Genomic DNA, 17,401 nt, shown 5'->3' with positions numbered 1-17,401 from the left:
AGCTGGATTTGTGTTGACTTACTGCTCTGCTTTTAATTATTCTTGAGTTTCATTTCCCCCCAACTTCAGCCAAGCGTTTAGTAGTTAAACACTCAGATTTCCTTGGCTTTCAGAGTCACTGGAAGTTCCCCAGGTTTTGTTGTTGCAAAACAAGCCCAAATCATTACCCTCCACCACCATGCCTGTCATTAGATTTAAGTTGTTTCTAGTCCAATGTCGTGTTGGTTTTTGGCACTAAACACTAAACAACCTCAAAATCTTTGATACAGTTTTGTAAAAATCAAAATAGCTTCCATGTTTATTCCATCACTTCATGACAGCTGTATAAGTGTTTCCAGAAAATGCTCATTATTAACACTTGGCTGTAATTTATCATATTAAATTAAAGTAGCTTGGGGGTACTAGCCACATGTTTCATGTTTTTTCTTTTTGACAACTTTTTAATCTTAATACCAGTAGAGAGGAAAAACATGTTACTTACTGAGATTTTATTATTATTATTTTTTGCTGAATACCAAACTATTATTATATTCCTTTTGCTTTGATGCAAAAGTTAAAAAAAATGTATAGTGTATTTTCTGCACTTCAGGGGCCCCTGGATTGTTCATTGAATTGTCTGTTTTGAATGTTTATTATAAGGCGCACTGAACCATAAGGCACATTGAGCAAATCAAGAGTCTGACTGGACTAACATTTTGACAGAGCGCCTTATACAGCTAAAAATTACTTTGACATCAGTAAAGCAGAATTAATCCATAATTAAGGCACTCCGGAATATAAGGTGCATGTTCGTTTTTTTGTAAAAAAGACTTTTGTAAGTGCGCCTTATACAGCTAAAAATTACTTTGACATCAGTAAATACAACCAGAATTAATCCATAATTAAGGCACTCCGGAATTTAAGGTGCATGTTTGTTTTTTGTAAAAAAGACTTTTGTGAGTGCGCATTATAGTACGTAAAAGATGGTAATCTGATTTGAAACTAACTTGTGCATAACAGTATAAACTTACGGAGCCCGTGTCCTGACATTAAGATATTAAAATATATCTTGTTCCCAAAGATTATTATCTAATGTCAGGACACGGGCTCCGTATAAACTAAACACAAACCTACGAGAAAAAAAAATTAAAAAAAGCTCTTGCAGTGGATTAGACACGTTGTTTTTCCACATTTTTTATTTTCATGTTTGCAAAATATCCTTTTTTAGCAGAAAATGAAACTGAAGTTTAAAAGCAACAGAGCCAAATAATGCTACTGTGCAGGTTGGATTTCTCTGTAAACAGCTTCTCTGTAAGTCATAATCATTTAACAGCGGGCCAAGGTCAAGTAAACAAATGGGCTGAATTCTTTCTGCTCCCCAAACAGTCAGCCACCGACCACCTGGTGTTAGTCAGCGTGGTCACATTTCTCTCGCACTTTCATGCATCTTTGCACAGTACGATCCAGTGCCCCAGCGTGAGCAGACATTCATCAGTTGGCCCCTAGGCTGTAGAAAGGAGGCCAGCTGCAACATGAGAGAAAAAGAAATCAGTTCTGGAAAGAAACATTTTGTCATAACATTAGGAAAAGTTGTAGATTCTGTATTTATTACATTGAAATGAAGCATAAAGTCAAGGGAGAAGTTCACAAGATCTATCTACAAGCCGAGACAGTAACATTTCTTAAATGAATCAAAATAAAGAAGAAAAAAAAACCACAACTATTTTTGAGCCTTCACTGATCACACTGGAGATGTTTATTTGAAATGCTGACCAGTGTTTAGTGATTCAGAGGGGGTGATGTAATGGCACGGCATGAGAACTGGTTGAACTTGAATCGCTCCAACTCTCAGAGATAAAAGACATTTGCAGATCAGTGAACTGAATCTGTCTATCTGTGGGTTGTTGCTGAGGTCAAGGTGGATGGTCTCCCCTTTTGGAAGGCATTTATCAAGTTCCTGGCATGTACATGAAAGGAAACTTTTGATATTTTTGTGCCCACATTTTAGGGAGTACTTACACCGACATTGAAGTAGTAAAGGATTCATGTCTAAGGCTAGTTTGTCACCTCGCTCCAAAAGTTCTGTCACAAGGAAAATGTGTGTCTTAATGTGGTTCCAGCTATACATTAAAGATGCAAGAGCATTAAATCCCACAAATATGCCAAAACAATGGTTTAGGAAAAAAGTACTCAGGAGAGATTGTACATGCAGCTGTCCAGTCCAGATGGTCTACCAAAGCAATGCTCAAAGTTGCCCACAGTTTGTTGATGGTTGAAGGTATCGGTGGTGCATGCAAAGCTGGGATCATCAGCCCTCAAAGCAGCTGGAAGCCGACGGGCTTAATATTCAAAGCATTCGGTTTAGATTCTGACAGGATCAAAGGTATAAAAGAAGCTCAAAAGACAAAAACTAATAAACGGTTGTCAGTCCCAGACAGTTTTTGGTGTTAAAAAGAATAATGACTAAAATCACTCAGCCCCTTTTTTTACACCATGAACAGCTTCATATGCTACGTTTAGCAGTGATGCTGTCAAGTGGCAGCAGGAACACCTTTTCTTTTTTTTATTGTGAATCTTAAGCATTTGCAAAGATTCCCCCTTGTTATTTTAATGTCACTGGAAGTGAAAATTTTAACAGAATAAAGCTAAACAACGCTCATTTTAAATATATTGTAGAGAAGAACCCACTGAATAATAATTAACACTGCAAGTATAAAGGAAAATTTCTAAATTAGCTGAAGAACCATTGAGGAATTTTGCATTAGCCCAATTGAACTATGCTAAAAATAAAGAGTAACTTAGCCAAAGTGCAGAAAAGTTGAAAGTAGTGGAATGTTGTTTAGCCATGCTAATATGAAGTCTGAGTGCTAAACTACTTAAACTAAGGTTTCTCAGCACCAGTCCTCAGGACTTACCAGCATGGATGTTTCCCTCATTACCCTGCTTAAGTCTTAGTCACATGCACCTGTACAGGGGTTGACCTTTGTGGATTTTTGGTCATTTTAGGTGTGTCTTGCAGTTCTCTTGTGGCTGATTTTGCCACTCCGAGGGATGTAATGAAAATGGAACGCACAATTGTCCGACATGTGGTAAGTGTATCGTGAATTATTAAAAATGCTAATGTAAGTGACCCGTACTTCTGATGAACGGATGATGTTGTTGTACGATGCCCTAATGCCTCACTCTAGTTGTAGAAAAGTGCAAGTACGTGCCACTTGCTGACTGTGCGCGAATGTGTGCGACCTACTTTACCCATACTTACCCTTGTGTGTTGTTTAAATGTTCACTACAACCTGTCGCCCATAGGACACCCACAGGGGAAAAAAAGTACATTTTCACTCTATGGGTACACTGAGTGGTCTACAAACTTAATACTTCATGAGGACCACCGTACAGGGTTTGCCCATTTTTTCCTCGTAGACAGCTCATTTCCACCCATGACGGCAGTTGTGACAAAAGCTAAAACCACACCTCATGAACAACCCCTGTGAAAGCTTGAGAAAAATAACGCCTGTTGTGTTTTAGCAGGGTGACTTAGAAAGCATGCAGGTTGGAGGACGGGCATTAAAAAACTGGGTCTCCAACAAACAGTGGAAAATGTATTGTTTCACAATGCTTGAAGCTACATGCAGAGTTTGATGAGCAAATCCCTGACACTCTTAAAAGTAGAGTTTAAACATCCTAATGAAGGCTGAATGGTAAATAAGCTGAACAACTTGTGCCTCAACCCAGAATAGTTGAATAAATACAAACAATTGAAATTTACGGGTACTAGCAAAAAAAAAGAGCGCATTCTTGGAAGGCCCAAATATTTCAAAAAATTGCAATGGCAATAAAAATGGTAAATGCAAAGCTAGCAGACAAATTAAGGGAAAGTTGAAAGTAGACAACTGACTAAAAACGTTTAATGGAAAAAAGTTGTGCATTTCTTTCCATTCTGCTGGCTGCTGCCTTCTGCTTGTCATCAGGGGTGTAGGCGTCGGGGCCAACACATGAATGCTCTGCTTTGTATGCTGGCATGCATGGGCTGGGATCACCTCCACTTTTACTATTTAGAAAAAGTTTTTTTAATTGGGAATTCCAAAAGCTTAGTTTTTTTTTCCTTGCTTTAAAAAAAAGATGTCAAAAAGGTCTTAACTACCCCATTCAAGGCAATACAGAAGAAAGAGTTTGAGACACAAGCAACTGCACCAACATAATATCACCGCTAAGCCCTTTGGCCTTTTTCTTTTCAGGGAAATTTAGCAGGAAGAGAAAAATGCAGAGGTGGCAGAGAGCAGACAAGGAATTATTGCCAGGGCTGCGGGGCCTATAACCAACGTTTATGCTGTTCGCCAATGTGCACATTCAATTGGCTGTATCTGTTTTCAGCTAAACGAAGTCAGACCTAGCTTCCAGTTAGAGTCCAGGTTGCCTCAGCAGATTGTTACTCATTACAGAGGACAAAGAGCACCTTTTAGAAAACAAAAATGTTCAAGTGCTGTTTGCTTTGGATGGGATTTCACCATTACTCTCCTGCCGCTGCTGCTCAAACACAGCATTTAAACGTTTTCTCTCCTGCTGTCTTACTCACAAAGAAAGGCTTTCTGTCCTTTTTTGACCGTAAAGCTCTTACCTTTGCTGCTGCTTTCTGGGATTTTGGCTAAATGAGGGAATTTCTCAGGTTGGGACAAGAGGTTTCAAGCCCAAGGAAACTTAAATACTGAAAGCTGCTTTTTACCTCATAGCCTCCTTGAGAGTCTAAAAGCCAAATGTCTGAAACAAGAAATACAGTTTCACATTTTCCAATGAAACAGAGTTTTAGGTGTTTCCAGCATGTTCTTGTGGCGTTTTTCTGATGATGGAGGACAATTATAAAGAAAATTACGTTTAAAATTGCAAGTTTGGGTATTTCTTTATTCAAATCGTTGTGAATCAGGAACAGACAAAATAAAAAACTTTTTGAAAAAGCTTGTAGTTGTAACATAAAAACTACAATGGGCAAACCCTCCCTGCTTCGCAAGGGATGACACAATTCCAAAAAACCAAACTACATGTTACACTATTTAAATGAATCAATGGATAGGTGAATTGTTGCATCCTTACTGAATACCAGTATGTCTACGCTGAAAGTGTCAAACGATTGTTGAGCTAAATTTAGGATTTAGTGTTAATAGGTTTATCACATTATGCCAGGCTTCGTTTGAGCCCACAGAAAGATTTTTCCTTACTGTCACTTAATTATTAGCCAATTTTGCCAATTCTTCGGAATTTTTAGTTGTTTGGTGTTTTTTTGTAATACACAAATCACATTTTGAACCGCAACAAGACCATGACCCAAAAATCGAGGTTCGAAATGAATCATGGGGAAAGTGAATTGTTGCATCACTATGCTCTGCTCTATTCTGCTGCAACAGCTTGAAGACAACCGGATCCATGTAGGTCTTCGTTTCCCTCTTCAGAGCCGGATACCTCCAATATTGCTCGCCATTTTTGTTGCACCAGTAATGATAGGTGTGAGGGGCTCTAAGCTAGCAGGAGAGTGTGTACACAGACACAGAGAGCTCTCAGCAATGGGGAGGCGGGGTTGGTCCGTGCATATGGTCCCGCCCACAACTTAGAGGCAAAATTCTAATGAAACTATGTCTAAACTGTCTCAGAAAAGTATACAGTATTTTTTTGTTTTCAGCTAAAAACAGCATAATGATAATTAAAAGACCACTGGGAACACTTTTACAATAGATCAAAAGATGATTGGAGTCAGTCTTTAAATAAAATGTTTTGAAATAATTGCTTATACCCCAATTTTCTAAGCATTTCACCTTTGGAGAAGGCAGCCCCTTTCACCTGCATATTGTACACTTCATCTGGAACATCAAACTCCTTTTTTTCACGAATCCAGTGCTTTATACTGTATAATGGCACAGTTCAGATGGCACACTGGCTTGTTCAATATCTAAACATGGAAGTGCATGAACTTCCTCCCCAAAGGGCTTTTGAGAAGCTAATCCACCTTGATCTGTTGTCCAACAATCATCTTACCCAATGAACCGCAAAACTTGTTCAACAACAAAGAAATTTAACCCTTTTCTATCATTAACCACACACAAAGAAGCACAGAGTAATTAGATAAGTGTTTACGTCAGTGCAGACTTTTTATGAGCTTAAGGAGAAAGTTTTCCCTGGAGAAACAGCTTCTGCATAGAAGTTCAAAAGCTATTGCCTCAAAACACAAACACAATGCAGATAGCAAAAATCATTGTTTTCTGACAAGGTTCTGTGAAGTAAAAACCCACCACAAATCATGTTCAATAGCTGTGAACACATGGCAAACATTAAGCTTGAAGTAACTGCCTATGGTATAGGAAATTGCGCAATTCTGAATCTTATTTTTTTCTGCAGCTGTTTTTAGATAAATGGATAAGTTTTACAATGGTTGAAGTTGGCTGAAGTGTGGAATTAGGGTTAAAAGTTTCCGGATGGGCACTTGATAGATGGACTCTTCTTTTTCCTTTTTCCTGTCTGTTGGCTTCTCCTCTTGTGCAAAATGTCAGCCAAAACGTTAGTGTGAGAAAAGGGACTTTTACAGCTCAGTAACAGAGCACTCAACAATTAAAGTAGACTTTTTAAGGTGGTTGAAGAGAACGTTTAAGTGTTTGTGCAGTTCGACTCGGTAGTGAGGTTCTTTCACAGGAGCCTCTACAAAATACTCTGAAGTGTTTCATTGTGCATCTGGGATGAGCGTGCACGCCGGGTGTGTACATATGTGGCGAGGAGCCCTAATGCCTAAACCCCAGCGGTTCCTAATTAATTCTACCTCGCATACCCATAAACATCCTGCTGTAACTCCCTCGTGGTGCATTTAGGAGACTCTTGACACATGAAAGCCCACACAGGAGGTTAGTTTCCTCCATCTAAGATAACAGTAAAAGCCATGTCATCACCTGGATTAATTGAGTTTCTTTCAAGATGCTGTAAAAGCTAAAGGAATGTGGAATCAGCAGCTACCTGGATGTCTGCTGTTTCCTTGCAGGGCATGCTTGATTACTGCTTTTCAAATGTGTGGAAGTAGCATGCACCCCACTTTGGTTTTTCAAACCCCCTGCAGGGTTTCCCTAATAATCACCTGCCTTTTTTTATGCAAGGACAATGAGGGGCAAGGTGTGTGATTTGTGGGGAAATGCTATGACCAGACTCGTCCAACGAACAAAGATGTAGCAGGCAACTGATGTCCGGAGACTTAAGCAGTTCAAGGCATTACCGTGAGGAATAATCCGCATCCTCGCGGGGACTGAGTCAACGCAGGACTTCTAAGGCAAACATCCGCAATGATAAGGGCCAGGGATAATGACTATAATGATGAGAAATTGTTTCCCCTGCACCCCACCCGACTGCACCGCCGCACAAGTTTCAGCAGAGCACAGCTGATATCAAAGAGCTGTCTATGCTGACTGTTTTTTTTTATTTTTTGTCTTATCTTGTACGATGATGAGACGTTCTTTGGAGGGAAAGCAGAGGTGTGTCGGTATTGGTGTTAAAAGCAGCACATTTAACAATTTACAGTAAAAATGCTCAAACGGTGGCTGATTCATTATCAGCCACCAAACTCTGTGGTCAAAATCTGTTAAATTATTAGACCTTAACATTTGGCTCCAAACTGCAAACCAAGAATTTCTCCTAAACTGTAAAGTTTAATTACTCTTGTAAAAGTTTTTATTTTACTCTTGTAATCTTTACGTAAAGTTTGTGTTGTTTTTACGGAGCAGCAGCTTGTAACTGTACCAGTCCAGCAAGATTAGACTTTAAAAAGATCACTGAAGAATTACTTATATCTTTATCAGAAACGGTGAGTTAAAATATAAGCTATTACAAAGGATAATATTAAGGTCTCAGTCACACTCACCCATACAGAGGGTTCACCCGTTAGGGTACTGTGGCCTTTTGGGTTGGAAGGTTGTAAAGAGGAACAGATGCATCTTAAAGGGGGCTTGTCTTGCAGTTCGCTTTAGACTCTTGTGGCCACCTTAAGGGATGTCATCAAAATGGAATATACCATTGTCGTAGGTGTATCGGATAATGTAAGGTCCATGCACTCATGACGTATGGGTGATGCTGTCGTACGGTGTCCTTCTTATCAGCCATACCCAAATGCTGCAAAAGAGACTTTATTAACTGCATTCACAGTAACTCTAGAACTTATTTGTAACACGTTACATGTTAGCCACGATGGCTTATTCTTAACACCTTAACTTCCAACGTTATTTGTAACACGTAAAAAACAGACTGATACCAGTAACACAGACGTTACTTTGACTACACTAACCCTCTACCTTGTCAGTAACACGTAAGAAAACACAGTCCGAAACAGCTCCACCTCGGTCACATCACAGTATTAACAATAATACCAAATCATGTTTGGAACTTGTAAAAAAAAAAAACTAACATTTTGACAGGGCGCTCTGTACCTCTCAAAATCTCCTTGACATCAGTAAACACAAAAAGTATTTATCCATGTATAAGGCGCTCCAGATTATAAGGCGCACCTAAATGCAAGTTAAGGCTTTTAAGTGTACCTTTAAGTGCGGAAAGCAAAATGTACAACATGCCTGCGTCTTACTTCCTCTTTTCCCACCCTCACTTTAAATTTTGTTTGGCCAATCTGCGTGCCCCATACAAATATGCCGATTTTTCGCCCACAGTTGTGACAAAGGCCTCAGATTTTCATCAGCAAAGGCCAAAGATTCAAAAAGTCAGCAGTTTAAAATAATATTAATATTTGTCGTTTGATGAGGGTTGCATGTGTGCCAGTAACTTGCTGAATGGATTCAAAGCCAGTCTCAACACTGGCAGAATAACAAATTATTCAGCCCTAAGAAAAAAACATGAAAGTGAAAAAACTTTAAAAAAGCAGGACCTCCCTGGAGTTGAATACTAGCATTATCAATAAAACTTTGCTTTGGCTACTGTGACAAGTCAAAGTGTCTGCTTGAATCACTTAGGAGTGAAGTAAGCGGGGGAGTTTTGTCCGTTTCACTACATTCAAAAACAGCTTTAGCAGCTATATTGTAGCTGCTTTTCTTCTCAGCCGCTTGAGTGATGATAGGAAAGAATATCAGAGTTTTGCACCAACTGTTACAGTGAGGAGAGATTAGGATCCATACCGACTTTCAATATGAGCTTTGTACGGCGTTACGGGGAGGATTTGTGTAAAAGCCTTGTTGTCCTCCAGCCAAATTCTTTTAAGATAAAAGGAAATGAACTGAAAGAATTGCCAAGCTTTTGGAGAGTTGAAATTGCAGCAAAAGAGAGCTGTGCTGCGATTACACAGAATTCATAGGGGCTTTTTCGTGATTTTCTTGGCTGCTCTATAAGGTTTTCTTCAAAGTCTGTGAAATTCCTCCATTCAGTTAAACTGGTTAAGTTCTGTAACTGAAGTGTTACCCTTTATGGGGTCTGTTTGACTTTCTTTAGTCTGTGTTCATCTAGGTTATTGTTAGTGCCACATAGTTGTTCACTTATGAAACCCTTATGCCTGATTTACGCTGGTCTGTCTCCGGTTGTAGGGAATGCGTCTCACGATCTTCACACATTTAGTTTAAATAGTCTCTGTTTTTGGCCAGTTTCCCATACTCCCTTGCTCCTGGAGGAGTGGTTTGTCCTGCCACCCCCATGTTGAGAAGTTCATCCAAACCTTTGGCAGTCAGGCCCCATGTCCTCCCCTTCCTCCCCGAGTACCTGTAAAATGCACATTTTGTGTCATAAATTATGTAAAGTTTTTGTTCTTCCAAAATTATACTTTCTTCGTCCATGGTGAAAATGGACGCCGGTCTTATCAGTGGTGTTAACGTCCATTGTCGCGCAGGAACGTCACCTTAAATATAAAATAAAACGTTAAAAATTGTAATTGTGAAAGTACAATTAAAGTTTTTTTTCTTTTAAATCCGGACTTGTTTCCTGTTTCTCTGGCTTCAGTTTTGTGAGGTTTCAGCGAAGCAGCTAGTTCGGCTTTCCCCATCTACCTCCCCTTGAGCCTGTTTTTCCTGCTTTTCTCACTCACAACAACTGTCTTCACGTCACTACATTCGCCCTTCGGTGTGCGAGTGGGCTCCAGGATCTCCATGGCCCTGTGAGGAACTACCGGTAAGTGGGTATATGAACTGCATGGAAGGATAGAATACTTCAAATTAGCGTAATTCAGGATAAATGGGAAATATTGTTGCACGCCAACCTGGTCTGATCCCTGTAAAGAAGGATGCAGTGTGGGCTCCTCTTTGTCAGATCTGGCTCAAACTGATGTCAATAAATTCTTTTGGGCATTCCAGCTAAAAAAAACAAGGCTGCAGATCCACCACAGCAACAGATCAGTCAGCTGGCAGCAAGACAAAACTGACCAAGGGAAAATACTTTATTATATACAAACTGCCACACAAGCTGTTCTTGATTAGAGATTAAGAGGCCAAAAAAAGGGTACTAAGCGCAGAGAGGGGTGTATCACAACCACACCGATCTTGTTTGCTACTCTTTGGCCCTACATCCTGCTGCTTCTACAGTGGCAGATCGTCATGACCCACTCCTAAAAGGGCAGGAAGGATCTCTGTCACCCCTTTCTTTGCTGGACCTTCAAAAACTAATTACCACATGCTCACCTACTACTGCATCTGCATCTGTTAGCAGTTCAGATTCCTCCAACAAGGAGTTAAGGTTTATAAACAATTGAAGCACACAATCACCCTGTCACAGCTTTACTAAGACAGTGGATAACTTGTAAAGACACATCCATTCATCCATCAATCTTATGTCATTTCACTTTAGACTGCTTCAATTCATTAATCCATCCATTTCAGAAGACACTGAATCCTTTCGGGGTTCATGGGGCTACAAATCTTAATTAATGTTAGAGAAAGAGGATAAATGTAGAGTGAGTAAAAGAGTAGAAAAGGCTCAACATTGAGGGCTGCAGAAGAATGAGAGTTTGCTTAAACTTACTCATTTATTGATTACAATTATTTTAATCATGTCTATGATATTACTTATTGTCTTGTGTTATTGCTGTTTTATCCTGATTGTTCACCTGGAACTCTTTTTATTTTTATTTTTCAGAAGGTCTTGCCTTTTGCCAGGTCACTCCTGAAAGGAAGAATTTCTTTCGTAATTGCCTGAATAAATAAAGGTTAAATAAATAAATTAGTCAAGGTAACAGGAGCCATGACATCTACTGTCCACGTCAAAGGGAGGACCACATGGGTCCAGTCTCCTTGTCTTTGGTTCTGCACCTCAAGGTTTGTTCTTATTTTTTGACAGGAAACCTGAAAACCAAAACCTGGACCCAAAAGCTCTGGACAGACCCATCCAAGCAGAAAGAGCAACGCCTCTGAGGAAGAATGGTCACACGTCCGTGGAAGATAGTATGACTATGTCTCTGAGTTTACTCATTGCCAGTATAGCTTAGTCAGTTTGTTAGTTCATTTTAGTATTTTCCTATTGAACTTTTTGTATTCATGATCCTTTTGAGTTCATGTTTACTTCGAAGCCCATCGAGACGACTGTTGTTGTAATTTTGGGCTATCCAAATAAAATTAAATTGAATTGAATTCAACTTGTCCACAAGACTGATGTTCCTCCTGGTAGCAATGTCACCTGTTGATATACTGTTCTTTCTTCTCTCTTTTTCAGGATCTCCTGGCGTGGTGTGCGCTTCTCCGTGGTTTGTTGATTTATCGGCTTTATTGATTTTTTTGAATTGGAGGAAAAAGTTAAATTTGATGATTTTGTGTCTTGTTTTTTTCTTGTTGATTCAATGTTTCAAAAAGGCAGGAATAAAAAAAAGAAAGTATAGAATGATATTTCAACAACCAGATTTAAAAAAATGAGAAAATATTCTTTTACAAGAATATGGTTTGAGTCGTTTAAATCATGTGTTAACTAGTCAAACTGGCATAAGGCCAATAGTGCTGCACTGAATCTTATGTCATTTCACTCTAGACTGCTTCCATTTAGGTAAAGTTGGTCATTTTTGGTCTAATCTTCAGTGGGTCTAATCAAATTCTGTAAACATTAGGAAGGAGAAGAAAATATATAACAAAGGCAGACATTTGAGTACATTGAGGATCTTTTCCCTTTTGGCTTTTCCCATCAGGGGTCGCCACAGCGAAACAACCTTTCTTTCGAGGACGAGTCGCATGGTTAACTTGGCAATATTTTACGCCGGATGCCCTTCCTGACGCAACCCTCTCAATTTATCTGGGCTTGGGACCGGCACAGAAGCAGAGAAGGGAATAGGGAGCAGCCCAGCACGAGCTAAACTGGTTTCCATTTAAGTACATTGAGGATAATTATCATAAATGAAGACATCTGAGGTTAATTAACTTGAACCTGGTGTGACTGTGACAAAAGAAACATGCAAACTAAGACAAAAACTAAAATAACCCAACAATACTTGGAAAGATGATAGGAAGAAGTCCCAGCGACCCTCCTCAGGGACAAGACAAACGATGAGGAGCAACTCCAGCGACCCTCCTCCTCATGGGTGTTCATAACTTGAACATAGATGCAGTAAGAACTTCAGGCATGGCTGCTGTGGTGAAATACATCCAACCTGTGTTTTTTTGTCTGTTAAATGCAGCTTTCTTTGTTTTTTTGAAGTCCAATGCTCTTCTTCTGTTTCCTAACTGACTCAGTTTCTGTGAAAAAAACTTTCCAAATAAATTTGTTTTTGTTAAATTTGCTAGCTTGGGAGTTTCAATTTAATGGTCTGTGGAGCTGCTTCAAGAAAGTATGTATTTTCAACATGTGACTAAGCAAGGAGTCGGATGTGGTGGAGAGAATCCAGTAGTTTTCCAAAAAAAAACTTCCATCAGAATCGGATTTGCAAAAAAAAAAAGGAAAAAAATGTAAAACCATTTTCACCTCAGTTCAGCAGAATTCAAAAAGCAGTCACCATCCTGGCAATGATGACTCCGGATGTGGAGTGTGGGGAAATAGCTTTAATCACCAGCTTTTATTGAATGTCGCTACCTATTCCTGTAAATATTGAACTTTCGCCAAAAAAGAAAACAAGCCCTCTGCTGTGAGATTCAACTTAGTGCAGAGCTTTGTTTCACTTTGTCTGGAGACAGAAGCTTTATAACGAGATAACATTTAGCTGAGGTAGGAAAAAGATACGTTTCAGAGACTCAGGATGTGTATGTAACGTCTGGAAAACTGAACTGTGGACCGGTTTGCTTAACATGTTTGCAGGGCAAATACTACAGCCAGTGCCTTGTGAGCAGATGTGACTGTGGAACTGGAGGCCTAAAGAGAAAACAACAACAATCCAATCAGAAACCTAGCACCACCTCCTCTCTGCTGCACTGAAATGCCACACCAAGTGCGAAACAACAACTGGGGGTCGCACACTAGCCATAACAGCTCAGGAAAACAAAGTCCCCTGACCTGCACAAATGTGAAAGGCAGGCCCAGCTTTGGAAGAGTGTCAACAAGCAGCCGCGAGGCATTAGAAGCATGCTCTGGTCAGACCCCATGCTCTGAAATGTCTCGATAAAAGCTTGAAGGAAGCCGTGGGAGAAGCAAAAACACAAAGATGCTTAACAGAAACATCAGCAAAAGAACAGTGTGTTTTGGTTTTTCAGTAAAAGTAATCTGTGTGGTCTGTTTCTTCCAAGAAGAGCTAAAACGTCTTTACAAAAAAAGAGAAACTAAGTCCAGTTGACTCCTTTTTTCATGTTTTGATCTACTCTATTTTACCCACATTAGAGTTATAAGACACGGCATCAATAGATGGTCTATTTTAGAACTTATGTCACATATAAGGCACACCATACTAGAAACCGCATTAAGCGAGACTTCTAAAGGCCTGTTCACACCGGGACGAATTTCGCCGGCGATTTTCGCCGACGTTTAACGCCTCGTGACTAAACAAAGGGCACCAATGAGAGTGTGCACACCGACGCGAAAAAACGCCACGCGCTAAAGCGTCAAAAAAAAAAACGCCTCGGGTTCGTTTTTTTTTTCGACGCGTCGCGTCGAAATCTATTCGACCAATTAGAATGGCGCTTTTGCACACGTGTCTGGAGCTTCTGAAGTTACAGTAAAACACAACTTGGGGGCGCTCAAACACAAAACTGCCTTGCTGAGCACACATACCAGCGAAGAAGATAGACGCCAAGTAGCGTCTACGCTGCCGCAAAGAAATAATGACGGACATTCTAAAATATCCCCTTACCAAGTACCAGTTGGAGCTACTGATGCTTGAAATATTCATGTTTTCTTTGTATTATTCTGACAAGCGCGTAAATACTATACAGGAGTATTTCTGTTTACATTAAGCGCCATCTAATGTCAGGGAAGGAAATTGCATGTTCGCTCGGCTCACCGTCAGCGAAAATCGCCTGGGTGTGAACACAAAAGACGTGGCGAAAAACGCTGGCGAATAACGCCTGGCGAATATTCGTCCCGGTGTGTACGGGCCTTATAAGCGCTTTTTTGTGCAGAAAATATGATTCTACTTTGATAAATAGAGCTTACTTTCTGTTCAGAGGAATGGTACTCCAGACAGAAAGACTTGTTTGTTGTGTACGGCCTAATCTTGCCTATTTATAAAGGCAGAGATACAGTGGTCCCCCCACGCAGGAATGTTAATCTTCCTAAGGTCTTTGGTCAAGAGTCCAGTGGCCCAGGCAGGGATTGCGGCACCACTAAAAGGGTCCACGATTCACAGAGCAGGCTGTTTTATTTTTCAACCCATTAAGACTTAAAGACCCCACTTAAATGGAAAACCAAATACCAACATGTTTCATAAGATCTTGAGGGGTTAAAGAAGATGCAGCTAATATAAAGCCATGGGAGAGGAAACAAATGCTTTCGAGTTATATTTTTCAAAGGCAGTCTCACCGTGCACCCAAACCACATAAAGCCCCGGAAGATTCCAGTAAAATGAAGCCAGCAGGAAAGAAAGCAGCAGAGATCCAGGCGTACTTTCTGTCCCGGGAAGCAGAAACCCAAAGAAATAGCCTCCCATACTTTCAAAATGATACGGATCTTCGTGCGGATGTGGGACATTTAATTGTATGTGTTCTTGTGTTGAATTGGAATCAGAGAAGGTTGTGCAATTCTAGAAGATTTGATGACCGGTTTTCTTGTAAATGCTTTTATTAGCCACGTTTCTCTATCTTACCCTCGCAAAAAACTAGTAAAGATATTGCATGAAACTTGGCACAGACAACCATGGTTCACATAGATTTATTAATACCTTTTGACTTAATGCCCTTACAGTTAGAAACGGGACAAAAAATGGGAAACCTGTACAGAGCATGCAGGTGGCCCTGGCAACATAGCAAGGTTGTAGACTACTTAGCAAGCTGATGCTTCACTAACGACTAGAGTGTGGTGTATTGGCATCGTGCAATAGCATCACTTGTACATCTTTGATTCGGTATGTCTTCTTATGTTAAAATACAGTTCTTAAAGTACGTCATAAGTAGATGTAATTTAAATAAATTAGCCTTACGAAAACTTCACAATAGACTTACCAAATGCATGACAATCGTACATTCCATTTTGAACAGGTCTCAAGAGAACTGCACGCCACACCTGCACTCCCCTTAAGTCATTATGGAGGAGCTTTAACACTATAAATTCAGCTCTGAACTCCTTTGAAGATCTCAGAGGACGTTTGCATTATCTGTATGGACAGGTGGGCTTATCACATAACAACAACAGTATGGCTCCAATGACAGATTTGATTGTTTTTGAATAGACTGATAAGGAATTCAGGAATTAAAGTTTACTGTAAGAGAGTCCCATACCCATTTCAATCAACCAAGGTTTTGTTTGTGAAGCCCATTCTATACATTAAAATGTCGGAAAGAATGCTAAATGTCCAATCACACAACAAATGTTACATGGTGGGCGGGGCAACATTTGACAAGGGGTGATATGTCTAACAAGTTGCTAAAAGTCTATATTTGGGATTTTGAGACAAAAATGATATCGCTTCTGTCACAATGAGGCAGCCTGTCATTGGCTGGAAACAACAAGCCTCGCACAGACTCAAATGTGACGGGTTTGGTGGGCCTCTCTTTGAGAAGTCCCTTATCTGTCACTTGTTCTAAATTTAAATTCATAGTTGGGCAGCTTTTTGAGGTGGTTCTTTCAAACATTCCTCACTTCATCACCTCTGTTGAATGCATGGGTAGTTGATTATATAGTGAATTTTAGGAAACCCTACTGGAGATTATAACCACAAATTGTTACTTATGACTCAAAATCCCTTTGTTTTAGTGTAAGTTGATACTGTAAATCTGCATTTGAAACTCTATGTACATTTAAAGTTGCTTTCCAAGTCTAAAAGCAAACTTGGAGACTGTAAATTGCCTTCAACCATGGAGATGTAATGTTTCAAAAAGTATGATTCTTTAGTGAGCACCTACACGTGTCTCCAAACAAAACATAAAACTTTGCGTTCACTTTAATTCAAAAGTTATCTCAGTTCAGCTTTCAAAATGTTATATATTGACCTCGGGAGGATTTTGGATTTAGAGAAGGAAGTAACTCCATGAAAGAAGTTGGATGAAGACTCAGACATTTCATATTTTCTGCAACTCTCTTGATTAACTGCTTTCATGAGATGTCTATTCAACAAACGGGTGGGGTGTGTGTGTGTGTGGGGGGGGGGGGGTCATTTCCATGCTAACAAGATAAATGTAGATTTTTTTCTTTACTCTCTTCCTTTAACCCCATAGGAGTTTGGATTATTTTTAAGTCTGCTTTGTTTCCTGTGTTATGTGACTTGTTAGGCGCCTTTGACGGTCGGAGTCTCCTGGGGGCCGTGCGTTACAGGTACAGTAGACGTGTTGCTGCCTGTAAGTTATGCTACGTATACACCTGGGAATTTGACGTACATTCAAGTACGCGCCCAGCCGATGGTACTCACACCGGACAAGTGGGGAGGGGCTTTTGCCACCTACAGTTGGAAGAGGCTTGGTGCGAAATATCAAATCATTGCAAATTTGCAAATTGAGCACAAAACGGTTCAGTTCATTGTTGGCGTCTTTGCAATGGGAGAAATGGATTACCATCATGTCAGGAGACTGGCCTTGGTTTATTTTTATTTGAAAAACTAATGCTGGCTTGTTGTCGTCTCTGGGTTCACCAGATAAACCAGCTCTGCTCTGAGTTTGGTGAGTTACACTGCCTGCTCCATACCTCACTTCCATATCTAAGACTAATTGCGCAAAGTTTGACCCGGTTGAGCTGGCAACCCGCATTCAATGGCTACGTATGTAGAGCCGAAAACGGTCATTAAAACTTTCTTAGTAAAATCATTTCAAATAAGTTTTGAATGTGAAACCCTAAAACATGTGTCTACGTAGACACATGTTTTAGGGTTTCACTTTTCATAGAAAGTGGCCTTCAATGATCTTTGCCGAGGATGGTGTGTACTTAA

General features: G+C 40.0%; 1 long non-coding RNA gene across 1 annotated transcript in view; it reads right to left on the bottom strand.

The window, feature by feature from the left end:
• Positions 1 to 1,157: 1,157 nt before the first annotated feature.
• LOC105357189 overlaps positions 1,158 to 17,401 on the bottom strand; it is a 38,178-nt gene continuing 21,934 nt past the window's right edge. The window contains exon 6 of the long non-coding RNA XR_002293163.2: positions 1,158 to 1,504. This is a non-coding gene — a long non-coding RNA (uncharacterized LOC105357189). The remainder of the gene's footprint in view (positions 1,505 to 17,401) is intronic.

Source organism: Oryzias latipes, chromosome 24, assembly GCF_002234675.1.
Source record: "Oryzias latipes chromosome 24, ASM223467v1".
NCBI classification, from domain to species: domain Eukaryota; kingdom Metazoa; phylum Chordata; class Actinopteri; order Beloniformes; family Adrianichthyidae; genus Oryzias; species Oryzias latipes.
The sequence above is the reverse complement of the archived record's forward strand: the minus strand, read 5'-3'. Positions and strand labels throughout refer to the sequence as shown.